Below are 15,159 nucleotides of genomic sequence, written 5' to 3'. Positions count from 1 at the left end.
ATTTCCTAAACCTAAACCTTAACCTATAGCTTATAACCTAAACCTAAACCTTAACCTAAACATAAACCTAAACCTAAACCCATAACCTATAACCTAAACCTAAAACCTAAATGTATTCTCAAATCCTTAAACCTAAACCTACAGCAAAGCCTAATCTCAACTCCCTAACCTAAACATAAACTTAAACTTGAAAACCCAAACCCAAACTCGATCCCGAACCTGAAGCCGATTTCCTAAACCTAAACATTAACCTATTCTCAATTCCCTAAACCTATAGCTTATAACCTAAAACTAAACTTAAGCGTAAACCTTAACCTAAACCTAAACCTAAACTCAAAACCTAAATGTATTCTCAAATTCCAAAACTTAAACCTACACCTAATCCTAATCTCAACTCCCTAACCTAAACCTAAACCTAAACTTGAAAACCCAAACTTAAACCCGATCCCGATCCCGAACCCGATTTCTTAAACCTAAACCTTAACCTATTCTCAATTCCCTAAACCTTAACCTATAACCTAACCTAACCTAACCCTAAACCTATAACCGGCACTTATAACCTAAACCTATAACCTAAACTTAAGCCTAAGACCTAAACCTAAGCCTAAAACCGAAATGTATTTTTAAACCTAAACCTACACCTAATCCTAATCTCAACTCCCTAACCTAAACTTAAACCTAAACTTGAAAACCCAAACCTAAACCCGAACTCGAACCCAAACCCAATTTCCTGAACCTAAACCTTAACCTATTTTCAATTCCCTAAACATATTGCTTATAACCTAAGCCTAAACCTAAACCTAAAACCTAATGTATTCCCTAATCCCTAAACCTAAACCTACATCTAATCCTAATCTCAACTCCCTAACTTAAACATACACCTAAACTTGAAAAAATAAACCTAAACCCAATCCCGAACCCGAACCCGATTTCCTAAACCTAAATCTTAACCTATTCTCAATTCGCTAAACCTATAGCTTATAACCTAAACCTAAACCATAACCTAAACATAAGCCTAAACCTAAACCTATAACCTATAACCTAAACCTAAAACCTAAATGTATTCTCAAATCCCTAAACCTAAACCTACACCTAATCCTAATCTCAACTCCCTAACCTAAACCTACACCTAATCCTAATCTTAACTCTTTAACCTAAACCTAATCTCAACTCTTTAACCTAAACCTAAACCTAAACCTATAACCTATAACCTACAACCTAAACATAAACCTAAATCCTAAATGTATTCTCAAATCCCTTAACCTAGACCTACAACTAATCCTTATCTCAACTCCCTAACCTAAACTTAAACCTAAACCTAAACATAAACTTGAAAACCTGTGAGACCCGACCCGAGTTTGCATGTGTGCATGTGTGTGTGTGAGTATGCATTCCGTCCATCTTGATCCCGCGGTCCTACCGGTCGAATCCCGGCGACCCGTGACCCTTGGATAGTGTTTGCGGTCATCCGTGAGCCCAGTCATGAAGACCCGACTCAGATCGAGTTGAGACCTATACCATTGTGACCGCATCGTCGTTGCGATTCCAACGACGCGTCTTGTGCATTCATCCGACTTATAGATCAAAAGTTGTGAGCATTTCATCATGTGGCCCACTTTTTGTACAAAAGCATATGGACCACTCTCAGGCACAAGTTCCCATGCACACCACCCACACACACTACAATTCCCATGGAATAAACACTACCCATCCTAAACACTACCCACACCTAACCTACCCTAGCAAGCATTGTTTGTATCACCATAGGTTATGATTTCTTTCTCTAACCAAGGAGGGAGAGTAACGATGACTCCCCTACAACCTTTCCTTTCTCTCTCTCCTCCTTCATTCTCTCATTTTCCTCTTTCATGGAAGAATTTCCAGCCCTCCCTCTCCCAATTTCCAGCAACTTTCCCTTCCTTTCTTCCTCCATCTAGCCATCACAAACTCATCTTGACCATTGAACCTTTAAGCTTGGAGCTTGGAGTACCTAGTGTTGGTGGTAGCTTGAAGATTCAAGGTGGGTGATTATAATTGTTGATCTTATTTTCTAACCTTTGATCTTTTTCTTTCTAGATGGATCATATGGGACCCACCAATCCATGGTGGGGATCCCATTTGATCCCATGGATGTGGCCCTTTGGCCCATCCTACATGCATGTCATGATCCATGATGAGGCCATTCTCCATGGACCCCATCATGATGTATTTTATAATCCACTCCATCTTAAGGTCATCTAGACCCTAAGGATCATGTTGGGATGGCATCCCAACCATCCATAACAATTATATATCATGCATGTAGTGATTTTATGTTGCATGTAAAATCAATGTAGTTGTATGGGTATGATTCACTCTTGGGAGGGCCCACTAGTGGCGGGGCCCTACCCCCATGGCCGGATTACTCTCTTTCCTTCTTTTCTTTCTCTGATGTATGGATGATAGTGTGTGTGTGGCCCATTTATAGTGGGCCTTGGATGTCCCAAAATAAATAAAAATAAAAATCCAGCAAGGTGGGATGCTCTTATCACCTAACTCCATGATCATCGGACACCTTAATCAAATGCATGCAAGTGTCCTAGTTCTAGTATGTGATCTGGACTTATGTGGGGCCCACTGAGGAAGGCTACACACCCTTTTTATGGCTGGGATTATTGAGATATAAGCTGATGTGTCCAGCCATGTATTGCTGTCCAAAAACTTGGACTGTTGCATGGATTGTCATGTTCAATCTTTGGCATGGATTTTTGGATCATGATTGTCATTATTTTCTTTACAAGTATGGAGTATAATGAGAAGGTGTGGACCCCACCATGAGGTGTGATGGGTCATACCTCAGATGGTCCATGATATGGTACCCAAAAAGGAGGCCCATAGGGGTGGGCGGTCCACCTTGTTGGGCTGTCCAACCCACATGTATGGAGGGAAAACATACACTTCAGCTTGGTTTCTCTGAAGGATGGGCCACTTTTATGGACCCCACCTTACTTTATTTTATGAAGAAAATACTAAACCTCCATTTTTCCCCTCTTGGATGAAGGTTGGGCCCACCTTATTGGGTAAACAATGCATGGACAGCAACATCCCTTCCTGGACAGATTGAAATTCCTAATTTAATTAAAATATTTATGAGTATCCAAAAATCATAAAATTTTACAGAGAGGTGGTTCACTTATAGTAGGACCCACCTACAAAATTTTGGGGCCAATGGACACCTGTACACACCATGGTGGTGGCTGGACTGGCCCATTACAATACGGTGTCCAGATCAGTCCGATTTTTAGGACAGATTGATTTCTTTAAATAAATTAAAATATTTATATATGTCTAAAAATTCTGAAATTTTGTGGAGATATGTTCCACCCATTCTAGGACCCACTTACCAAATTTCAAGGCCAATGGACCTCTGTGTACACCGTGGCAAGGGCCGGACTGGCCCACCACGTTGGGACGTCCAGGTCAGTCCGATTTTCTGGACAGTCTATTTTATTTAAATAAATTAAAATATTTATAAGTGTCCAAAAATCTTGAAATTTTGTGGGGGTGTAGGTCACCTATGGAAGTATCACTTTGTAAAATTTCAGATCCAAAATACATTTGAGTTGCCCGTGGTATGGCTGGAAGTGGTCTGCTAGGCAGGGACGCCCAGGCTGGGGCATCTAGCCTGCTTCGTAGGCCCACCTCGATGTGTTGAATGTCCCACCACCCATCCATGTAGGGTCCTTAGGGGATTGATCATACTTGCCCCCTTTTTATTCAATTAGAACACATTAGGTGGATTTTTGGGCCATATACCCCAGGCCCATAGGACTGCCTACACATGGGACATCCCTACCTTAGGCTACTGGGCTTGCATTCTAACGATCTGGCCCATTTCATATATGTATTGTATATCCTCTCTCATCTGGTGGGGCCCACAGTGATGTGTGTGAGTCATCCAGAATTAATTATACTAAGAAATACTTCTAATGCTGAACTCCAACCAACCCAGAAATTTGGGTGGGCTGGAATTTGGCATTGAGCCCAATAATTGTTGCCTATAGATGTTCTTTGGGGCAATATGGCCCACTAGATTTGAGGAGGATTTATGTCAGTATCTTATCATCTTAATTTTTATTTTTGGGCGTAATTAGTGTATGATTAAAGGCCCATCCCAAATAGGATTCTTCTTGGGCTAGTCTCTTAGTTAAGTAAGGGCCTTATAGCCTTGGTTGGTGGAACTTTTGATAGGCTCATTGAACCCTTGGGTCCTATATTTACCATGTCATTGTAATGGGCCTTATGGGCTAAATACTCAAGTAGTTGGGCCCTTGTTTGCCCACTATAATAAATCCATACTTGGGCCGAGATGTGAGGCCCAACTTACATGTGTTAAAAATTTAAGAATTTTCCATATGTTGGGATAATGGGCTGCCCATTAGGCCTACCACAATGAATGAACCTATGACCCTTATGGTTGGGCCCTAACCTTGCTTAAGGGCCCACCAGGTTGCCTTTATTTTTGGGCTTAGTGTATGGCCCACTAGGCCATGGGTTGATTGTGCCTTGGACCTTTCTTTGCTTATATAGTAGGCTACCTTTTGGGACCCAGTTGAGGTTGGATGTCCTCCTTGGTGGCCCTAAGGTAGGCCCATAGAGGCCCTTATAGGTGGTTAAAGGCCCACCTTGGGCATGCTAAGACCATTCCTCCTTAGGATTTTGACTCTCTTAGTTTGTGGGTCATCCCAAAGTATTGGGCTCCCACTAGAGGACTTCTCTTCTTCTTAGAATACTTGTCAATGTGCCTAGATCTTGACCCTCCTTGGGACAGACGATTTCATATTCCTCAGGTAGCACACTTACATCGTTGCAACCCATATGCATCATCTGTATGAATTGATTGCATTGTATAGTGGTCATTCAGGGATGGAGTTTCTTCCCTTTTGCACATTGAGTGCCTGAAACTTGTGCATGATTTGTGTGTGCGACTCATGCATTGGCATCGCATTTCATGAGGATACCGCCCTTGCTTCATCAGGGCCTTGCCTCCACAGGGACATTTGTGGATGGCCGCATATGTGGACACCGGAAATATTACTTGAGCATACTGGGTGCGTAGGATGCCCATGGGTGAGATTCCCAAAACTTCCATGGTACCAAGGATCTGCTCCAACGCCGTGACCGAGTGGAATACATGAGCGCACGAGGGCCTTATACCGTTAGGCCGCGACTCCCACTGTCGTGTAGTCGGTTGGATAGGGGTGTGGCCTTACCTGCCTGGTGTGAGGAGGCATTGCTAGGCTGAGTCTGACCAGCTCGTAAATGGGTCCGCTACCTTCAGGCCTTGTTGGTGATTGGTTGTCCACAGGCGGGTAGTGAGGTCTCTTACGCTCGTTTGACTGTGCGGGGTCTGCAGAGCGGCAGTCATTCAGCAGTGTAATGGACCCCGGTGATTTCCTTATGATTGAAAATGTACTTGACTTATGGTTTGGATATGAGCACTGACATTACTTACATCGCATTAGCATTGGCTGTACAAGCCCCCCTTTCATACATTGCCTTGGTATGGCATTCATTACTTATTGCATCGCATTCATGGTAAGCCTTGGTAAGACTAGTGATATGTTCATTGATTATGCTTCTCTCCTTATACCTCCTACTATTCTTCTGTGCACCATTGTCACACACTTACACCACCCTCTAAGCTTCTATAAGCTTATGCACGATTGATACGTGCAGGAGACTCTAGGTAGGCGCCGTAGCAGCAGAGCGTGGAGTAGAGTTGAGCAGTGAGGACTCCAGTGTTGCTGATTTCTCTCTCTTTTCCTTTTATTCTCATGTATGTCCTTTTGGACCTTTTGGATGATTGTAAAAGTTTAAATTTTTAGTGGATTTTGTGATGTGTGCCTTTGTTATTCTCAGATGTACTTGTTGTGATCTTGGGTATGCTCGCATTGGAAGTGATTATATTGTTATGAAAATCCTCCTTGTAGGATCCCAGGATCGGAACCTACCTCAGGAGCCGAGAATGGGGTACTACGGAGGCTGTTGCGGCCAGAACTGGCCATCGGGTTCCTTGTGAGTCCGGTTACCGAGTCTGGGGCGTGACAGGAGTTGGTATCAGAGCATAGCAGGTAATTCTGGAAAGACTAAGGATGACATCGCAGGTCTGCTAAGAACATGGGACAAGTAGTGTCCCGAGATCCTTCATTTCGCTCCGTATTGAGCCTGTAATTGTCTTGATTCCTTGAGTCGTCATTATTTTGTAGACGATGCCGCGTGGACGTGGCTCCCGTGGTCGTGGCACCCGTGGTCGTGGTGCACGTGGACGAGGTGCCCGAGTTACCCCTTCTACTCGAGCACATCCGGCTCCCGTTGTTGAGGATCCGATTCCTGAGGTCCCGATCCGGCCTGTTCCTCCAGTTGAGTTGCGTCGGTTCCCCCACCTATTCCCCTTACTCAGCCTGTTCCGATTTCGGAGGCTCCTGCTCCGCCGGCCGCCCCCGTGCCTCCACCTGAGGCAAGTGCCACCCCCTTTCCGACGTACCTATAGGAGCCGAGCATTTCCAGAAGTTGTGCAACTTGTTGCCACCGCATTGCAGACTCGTCAGCCTACAGGTTCTGGGCAGTCTGACTTACCGCGTGCTAGTGCGATAGCTCGAGAGTTCCGGACATGATCCCCGAGGTTTAGTGGTGACCATGACCTTCTGCCGCCGAGGCTTGGCGCACCGAGGTTGCGAGGATTTTTGACACTATTCAATGTCCTCGGGTCAGAGAGTATCCCTTGCGACATATCTTCTTCGAGGTGAGGCCCGTCACTGGTGGTCATCCGTATCTAGGATGGTCGGGCCTCGGTTGCTTGGACATGGGAGGAGTTCGTGGTCCGTTTCGACCTGAAATTCTTTCCCGCAGGTTCAGATCCAACGGGCGATCGAGTTTGAGACCCTAGTACAGGGGGATATGACGTATCTCAGTATGAGGCCCGTTTCTTAGCCTTATCTAGATTTGCTCCTCATCTCACCGATGAGAAGATGAGGGCTCGCTGTTTTGTGACCGGCTTGCGTCCTGCCCTTCGCAATCGTGTGGTAGGGCATTGTTTAGACGTTTGACCAGGTCGTTCATCGGGCACATGGTTTATGAGGAGGATCGGGCTATGACCCAGAGGTCAGAGAGCAGAGTTCCGGTGGAGACCGGAAGAGGAGGGCACCGGCCGGCAGTTCCATGCTCCGTCAGCAGAGGAGGAGGGGCAGATCAGGATTTCAGTGCGGTTCAGTTAGTAGCTTCTTCATCATCATCAGCCCCGCCATCTTCAGCGGCCCTTTTCTGGTGTATGCTTCGACTGTGGACAGTCGGGCATCGGAGGCGTGAGTGTCCTCTCCCCATTCAGCAGCAGCCACCGCAGTTGCCTCCTCCTCGTCCTCCTCGGCAGCAGCAGATCAGCTTCCACCCGCCGCTCCTAGGGCTCCTCCTCGCAGCAGAGGCGGCAGCAGACCTCCTCGGCGAAGCAGCAGAGAGACAAAGCGGCCGCAACACCAAAGCAGAGGGGATATCCGCATGTCCGGTCCCTCGGGTCCAAGATGTATCGCGGCCAGCATAGACTCAGGGACCCTCGATCTTCCGGTTTGCTCCCCTTACTAGCTCAGGGCTGGTTTTACCCCGCGTAGCAGGCGCCAAGCCAAGACCCGCAGTCATCGACTGGCGAAGTTGTAGAGGGTATTCTTCTTGTTTCTACTTGTGTCACCCATATTTTATTTGACTCTGGTGCCTCCCATTCTTTTATGGCCGAGCATTTTTATCAGTCTATCGGTATTCCGTCGGAGTCCGTGTCAGAGGTCGTGGCCGTTTCAACTCCTATGGGGAAGTACGTTGTTTTGACTCGTCGTTGCCCTTCTTGCCTGGTGTTAGTGGGTGAGATGTTCCTTCCTGCTGATCCATTCATGATGTCGATGACAGGCTTTGATGTTATTCTGGGTATGGACTGGCTTACGGAGATTATGTCATCTTAGACTATGCCGCGATGATGGCTACGTTATCTAGTTTCTTGCCTTCTATCATTGAGGATTCTGTGGCAGAGTGTATTGAGTAGCTATTAGTTGTTTCTGAGTACCCGGATGTGTTTCAAGAGATCCCGGGTTTGCTGTCGCATCGGCAGGTGTAATTTCAGATTGATTTGGTACTCGATACCACGCCTATCTCAAAGACCCCCTACCAAATGGCACCGTTGGAGTTAAGGGAGCTGCAGGAGCAGTTGGATGAGCTCCATGAGTTAGGCTTCATTAGTCCCAGCAGTTCACCTTGGGGAGCCCCGGTATTGTTTGTGAAGAAGAAGGATGGCTCGTTGCGACTTTGTGTTGACTATCGTGAGCTCAATTGAGTCACCATCAAGAATCAATACCCGCTTTCCCATATTGATGATCTGTTCGACCAATTACAGGGTGCACAGTATTTTCCAAGATAGACTTGCGTTCTGGTTACCATCAGATTTGGGTCCGAGAGGAGGACATTCCGAAGACGGCTTTCCGGACACGTTATGGTCACTTCGAGTTCCTGGTCATGTCATTTGGACTACCAACGCGCCCGCTATCTTCATGCAGCTAATGAATGAGGTTTTTTGGCCGTTCCTTGATCAGTTCGTGGTGATATTCATTGATGGTATTCTTGTATATTCAAGGACTCGAGAGGACCATGCTGAGCACCTGCGGATTGTGCTTGAGACCCTCCGTGCCCACCAGCTGTATGCGAAGCTGGAGAAGTGTGAGTTTTGGCAGGAGGAGATGAAGTTCCTCGGTCACTTGGTGACGAGGGAGGGTATCGCCGTGGACCCTTCGAAGGTTGATGCAGTGCGTCGGTGGGGCCAGCCCACGAACGCGTCCGAGATTCGCAGCTTCCTTGGTCTAGCGAGATTTACCGGCGGTTTATCGAGAGTTTCTCCCGTATTGCAGCACCGCTGACCCGGTTGACGCGGAAGGGCGTCGAGTTCGTCTGGAGTGACGCTTGCGATAAAGCATTTACGGAGTTGAAGGACCGCCTCACGACCCTCATGTTCTCACTATTCTTGATGGGAGTGAGGATTTTGTTGTTTTTATTGATGCCTCCAGAGTTTGCTTGGGTGTTGTACTGATGCAGCATGGGAAGCCAGTGGCGTATGCCTCGCGCTAGCTCAAGGTCCATGAGCTGAACTACCCCACTCATGATTTGGAGCTCGCAGCAGTGGTCTTCGCACTAAAGGTGTGGAAGCATTATCTATATAGGGCCGGGTTCGAGCTCTTCTCGGATCATAAGAGCTTGAAGTATCTATTTTCGCAGTCCGAGTTGAACCTGCGACAGAGGCGATGGATGGAGTTGCTGAAAGACTATGATTTTGACCTTCAGTACCACCTGGGTAAGGAAAACGTGGTGGCGGACACGCTCAGCCGCCAGCCACGAGGCCTGCTGGCACAGATGATGGTGCGTGAGTGGCAGATGCTCTAGGATGTATCGGAGTTTGACTTTGAGTTTGGTCTACAATCTTCCATTGTTCAGCTTTCGAGCTTATCGGTTCAACCCTCCTTGGTGGCTAGGGTGATCAAGGCTTAGCAGACGGACGAGTCACTTCACGAGTACCGAGCAGAGGCCGCATCCGTGGAGCAGTCAGACTGGCAAATTGGTTCCGATGGTGGATTACGCTTCAGAGGCCGGTTGTGTGTGCCAGATGTACCAGAGTTGGGTCGTGATCTGATGACCGAGGCATACTGATCAAGACTTACTATCCACCCGGGCTCCACAAAGATGTATCGTGATATGAGGAGGCAATACTTCTGGCAGGGGATGAAGTGCCAGATTGTGAGTTTTGTGGCTGAGTGTGACACATGCCAACATGTCAAGGCCGATCATCGGAGACCCCCTGGTCCCTTGCAGCCGTTGAACGTTTCAGAGTGGAAGTGGGAGCATGTATCAATGGACTTCATTGCAGGTTTGCCGAGGACTCAGCGCGGTCACGATACCATCTGGGTTATCGTCGATCGTCTGACGAAGTCGGCTCATTTCATTCCAGTACGTGCTTCCTGGTCTATGGACCGGTTAGCGAGGATATTCATTGAGGAGATAGTGAGACTGCACGGCATCCCAGTTTCGATCGTTTCAGACCGAGACTCCAGATTTACGTCTCAGTTTTGGAGGAGTTTTCAACAGGCATTGGGGGTCACTTTGCATCTCAGCACCGCTTATCATCCGCAGACAGATGGGCAGACCGAAAGGGTCAACCAGATCCTTGAGGATATGCTCAGGGCTTGTGTGATCGACTTTGCGGGCAGTTGGGATGAGCATATGCGCCTCGCCGAGTTCGCATACAATAACAGCTATCAGGCGACTATCGGCATGGCTCCTTTTGAAGCACTTTATGGCAGACCGTGCAGATCTCCTAGTTGTTGGACCGAGGTTGGAGAGCGTCGTCTCGTAGGTCCCGAGCTTGTGCTGCAGACGTCAGAGGTTATTGATGTTATCAGGCAGAGGATGCGCACAGCCCAGAGCCGGCAGAAGAGTTTTGCTGATCGTCGGCGTCGACCCCTCGAGTTCGCAGTCAGGGACATGGTGTATCTCAAGGTCTCGCCTATGAAGGGCGTGGTTCGCTTTGGTGTGAAGGGCAAGCTTGCCCCGAGATTCATCGGACCTTTTGAGATTACCGAGCGCGTGGGCGCTGTGGCCTATAGGCTTGCCTTACCTCCTGAGTTGTCTGCAATCCACGACGTGTTTCATGTTTCTATGTTGCGGAGATGTGGGTCGGACACTATTCCTGTGATTGATTGGCAGCCACTTGAGGTCCGTGAGGATGCTTCTTATATTGAGCAGCCGATTCGTATCCTTGATCGGAAGGAGCAGGTCCTTAGGAACAAGGTCATTCCCTTTGGGAAGGTGTAATGGGGTCATCATTCGAGGCCGAGGCGTCTTGGGAACGTGAGGCCGAGATTAGAGAGCGTTATCCCCATTTGTTTGATGATTGATTGATATATGATTGTTTGTATTGCCTTCCTTATATGATGATTGCTATATGATGGTGGTGTTTTGTCTTTTATTTTGTCTAAGATTGTTTAATTTCGAGGACGAAATTTCTTTGTTGGTGGGGAGGGTTGTGAGACCCGACCCGAGTTCGCATGTGTGCATGTGTGTGTGTGAGTATGCATTCCGTCCATCTTGATCCCGCGGTCCTACCGGTCGAATCCCGGCGACCCGTGACCCTTGGATAGTGTTTGCGGTCATCCGTGAGCCCAATCATGAAGACCCGACTCGGATCGAGTTGAGACCTATACCATTGTGACCGCATCGTCGTTGCGATTCCAACGACGCGTCTTGTGCATTCATCCGACTTATAGATCAAAAGTTGTGAGCATTTCATCATGTGGCCCACTTTTTGTACAAAAGCATATGGACCACTCTCATGCACAAGTTCCCATGCACACCACCCACACACACTACAATTCCCATGGAATAAACACTACCCATCCTAAACACTACCCACACCTAACCTACCCTAGCAAGCATTGTTTGTATCACCATAGGTTATGATTTCTTTCTCTAACCAAGGAGGGAGAGTAATGATGACTCCCCTACAACCTTTCCTTTCTCTCTCTCCTCCTTCATTCTCTCATTTTCCTCTTTCATGGAAGAATTTCCAGCCCTCCCTCTCCCAATTTCCAGCAACTTTCCCTTCCTTTCTTCCTCCATCTAGCCATCACAAACTCATCTTGACCATTGAACCTTTAAGCTTGGAGCTTGGAGTACCTAGTGTTGGTGGTAGCTTGAAGATTCAAGGTGGGTGATTATAATTGTTGATCTTATTTTCTAACCTTTGATCTTTTTCTTTCTAGATGGATCATATGGGACCCACCAATCCATGGTGGGGATCCCATTTGATCCCATGGATGTGGCCCTTTGGCCCATCCTACATGCATGTCATGATCCATGATGAGGCCATTCTCCATGGACCCCATCATGATGTATTTTATAATCCACTCCATCTTAAGGTCATCTAGACCCTAAGGATCATGTTGGGATGGCATCCCAACCATCCATAACAATTATATATCATGCATGTAGTGATTTTATGTTGCATGTAAAATCAATGTAGTTGTATGGGTATGATTCACTCTTGGGAGGGCCCACTAGTGGCGGGGCCCTACCCCCATGGCCGGATTACTCTCTTTCCTTCTTTTCTTTCTCTGATGTATGGATGATAGTGTGTGTGTGGCCCATTTATAGTGGGCCTTGGATGTCCCAAAATAAATAAAAATAAAAATCCAGCAAGGTGGGATGCTCTTATCACCTAACTCCATGATCATCGGACACCTTAATCAAATGCATGCAAGTGTCCTAGTTCTAGTATGTGATCTGGACTTATGTGGGGCCCACTGAGGAAGGCCACACACCCATTTTATGGCTGGGATTATTGAGATATAGGCTGATGTGTCCAGCCATGTATTGCTGTCCAAAAACTTGGACTGTTGCATGGATTGTCATGTTCAATCTTTGGCATGGATTTTTGGATCATGATTGTCATTATTTTCTTTATAAGTATGGAGTGTAATGAGAAGGTGTGGACCCCACCATGAGGTGTGATGGGTCATACCTCAGATGGTCCATGATATGGTACCCAAAAAGGAGGCCCATAGGGGTGGGCGGTCCACCTTGTTGGGCTGTCCAACCCACATGTATGGAGGGAAAACATACACTTCAGCTTGGTTTCTCTGAAGGATGGGCCACTTTTATGGACCCCACCTTACTTTATTTTATGAAGAAAATACTAAACCTCCATTTTTCCCCTCTTGGATGAAGGTTGGGCCCACCTTATTGGGTAAACAATGCATGGACAGCAACATCCCTTCCTGGACAGATTGAAATTCCTAATTTAATTAAAATATTTATGAGTATCCAAAAATCATAAAATTTTACAGAGAGGTGGTTCACTTATAGTAGGACCCACCTACAAAATTTTGGGGCCAATGGACACCTGTACACACCATGGTGGTGGCTGGACTGGCCCATTACAATACGGTGTCCAGATCAGTCCGATTTTTAGGACAGATTGATTTCTTTAAATAAATTAAAATATTTATATATGTCTAAAAATTCTGAAATTTTGTGGAGATATGTTCCACCCATTCTAGGACCCACTTACCAAATTTCAGGGCCAATGGACCTCTGTGTACACCGTGGCAAGGGCCGGACTGGCCCACCACGTTGGGACGTCCAGGTCAGTCCGATTTTCTGGACAGTCTATTTTATTTAAATAAATTAAAATATTTATAAGTGTCCAAAAATCTTGAAATTTTGTGGGGGTGTAGGTCACCTATGGAAGTATCACTTTGTAAAATTTCAGATCCAAAATACATTTGAGTTGCGCGTGGTATGGCTGGAAGTGGTCTGCTAGGCAGGGACGCCCAGGCTGGGGCATCTAGCCTGCTTCGTAGGCCCACCTCGATGTGTTGAATGTCCCACCACCCATCCATGTAGGGTCCTTAGGGGATTGATCATACTTGCCCCCTTTTTATTCAATTAGAACACATTAGGTGGATTTTTGGGCCATATACCCCAGGCCCATAGGACTGCCTACACATGGGACATCCCTACCTTAGGCTACTGCTGGGCTTGCATTCTAACAGTCTGGCCCATTTCATATATGTATTGTATATCCTCTCTCATCTGGTGGGGCCCACAGTGATGTGTGTGAGCCATCCAGAATTAATTATACTAAGAAATACTTCTAATGCTGAACTCCAACCAACCCAGAAATTTGGGTGGGCTGGAATTTGGCATTGAGCCCAATAATTGTTGCCTATAGATGTTCTTTGGGGCAATATGGCCCACTAGATTTGAGGAGGATTTATGTCAGTATCTTATCATCTTAATTTTTATTTTTTGGGCTTAATTAGTGTATGATTAAAGGCCCATCCCAAATAGGATTCTTCTTGGGCTAGTCTCTTAGTTAAGTAAGGGCCTTATAGCCTTGGTTGGGCTGGAACTTTTGATAGGCTCATTGAACCCTTGGGTCCTATATTTACCATGTCATTGTGATGGGCCTTATGGGCCAAATACTCAAGTAGTTGGGCCCTTGTTTGCCCACTATAATAAATCCATACTTGGGCCGAGATGTGAGGCCCAACTTACATGTGTTAAAAATTTAAGAATTTTCCATATGTTGGGATAATGGGCTGCCCATTAGGCCTACCACAATGAATGAACCTATGACCCTTATGGTTGGGCCCTAACCTTGCTTAAGGGCCCACCAGGTTGCCTTTATTTTTGGGCTTAGTGTATGGCCCACTAGGCCATGGGTTGATTGTGCCTTGGACCTTTCTTTGCTTATATAGTAGGCTACCTTTTGGGACCCAGTTGAGGTTGGATGTCCTCCTTGGTGGCCCTAAGGTAGGCCCATAGAGGCCCTTATAGGTGGTTAAAGGCCCACCTTGGGCCTGGCTAGGACTGTTCCTCCTTAGGATTTTGACTCTCTTAGTTTGTGGGTCATCCCAAAGTACTGGGCTCCCACTAGAGGACTTCTCTTCTTCTTAGAATACCTGTCGATGTGCCTAGGTCTTGACCCTCCTTGGGATAGACGATTTCATATTCCTCAGGTAGCACACTTACATCGTTGCAACCCATATGCATCATCTGTATGAATTGATTGCATTGTATAGTGGTCATTCAGGGATGGAGTTTCTTCCCTTTTGCACATTGAGTGCCTGAAACTTGTGCATGATTTGTGTGTGCGACTCATGCATTGGCATCGCATTTCATGAGGATACCGCCCTTGCTTCATCAGGGCCTTGCCTTCACAGGGACATTTGTGGATGGCCGCATATGTGGACACCGGAAATATTACTTGAGCATACTGGGTGCGTAGGATGCCCATGGGTGAGATTCCCAAAACTTCCATGGTACCAAGGATCTGCTCCAACGCCGTGACCGGGTGGAATACATGAGCGCACGAGGGCCTTATACCGTTAGGCCGCGACTCTCACTGTCGTGTAGTCGGTTGGATAGGGGTGTGGCCTTACCTGCCTAGTGTGAGGAGGCATTGCTAGGCTGAGTCTGACCAGCTCGTAAATGGGTCCGCTACCTTCAGGCCTTGTTGGTGATTGGTTGTCCACAGGCGGGTAGTGAGGTCTCTTACGCTCGTTTGACTGTGCGGGGTCTGCAGAGCGGCAGTCA

This window comes from Magnolia sinica, chromosome 12, assembly GCF_029962835.1.
Source record: "Magnolia sinica isolate HGM2019 chromosome 12, MsV1, whole genome shotgun sequence".
NCBI classification, from domain to species: domain Eukaryota; kingdom Viridiplantae; phylum Streptophyta; class Magnoliopsida; order Magnoliales; family Magnoliaceae; genus Magnolia; species Magnolia sinica.
This window is presented reverse-complemented; position numbering follows the sequence as displayed.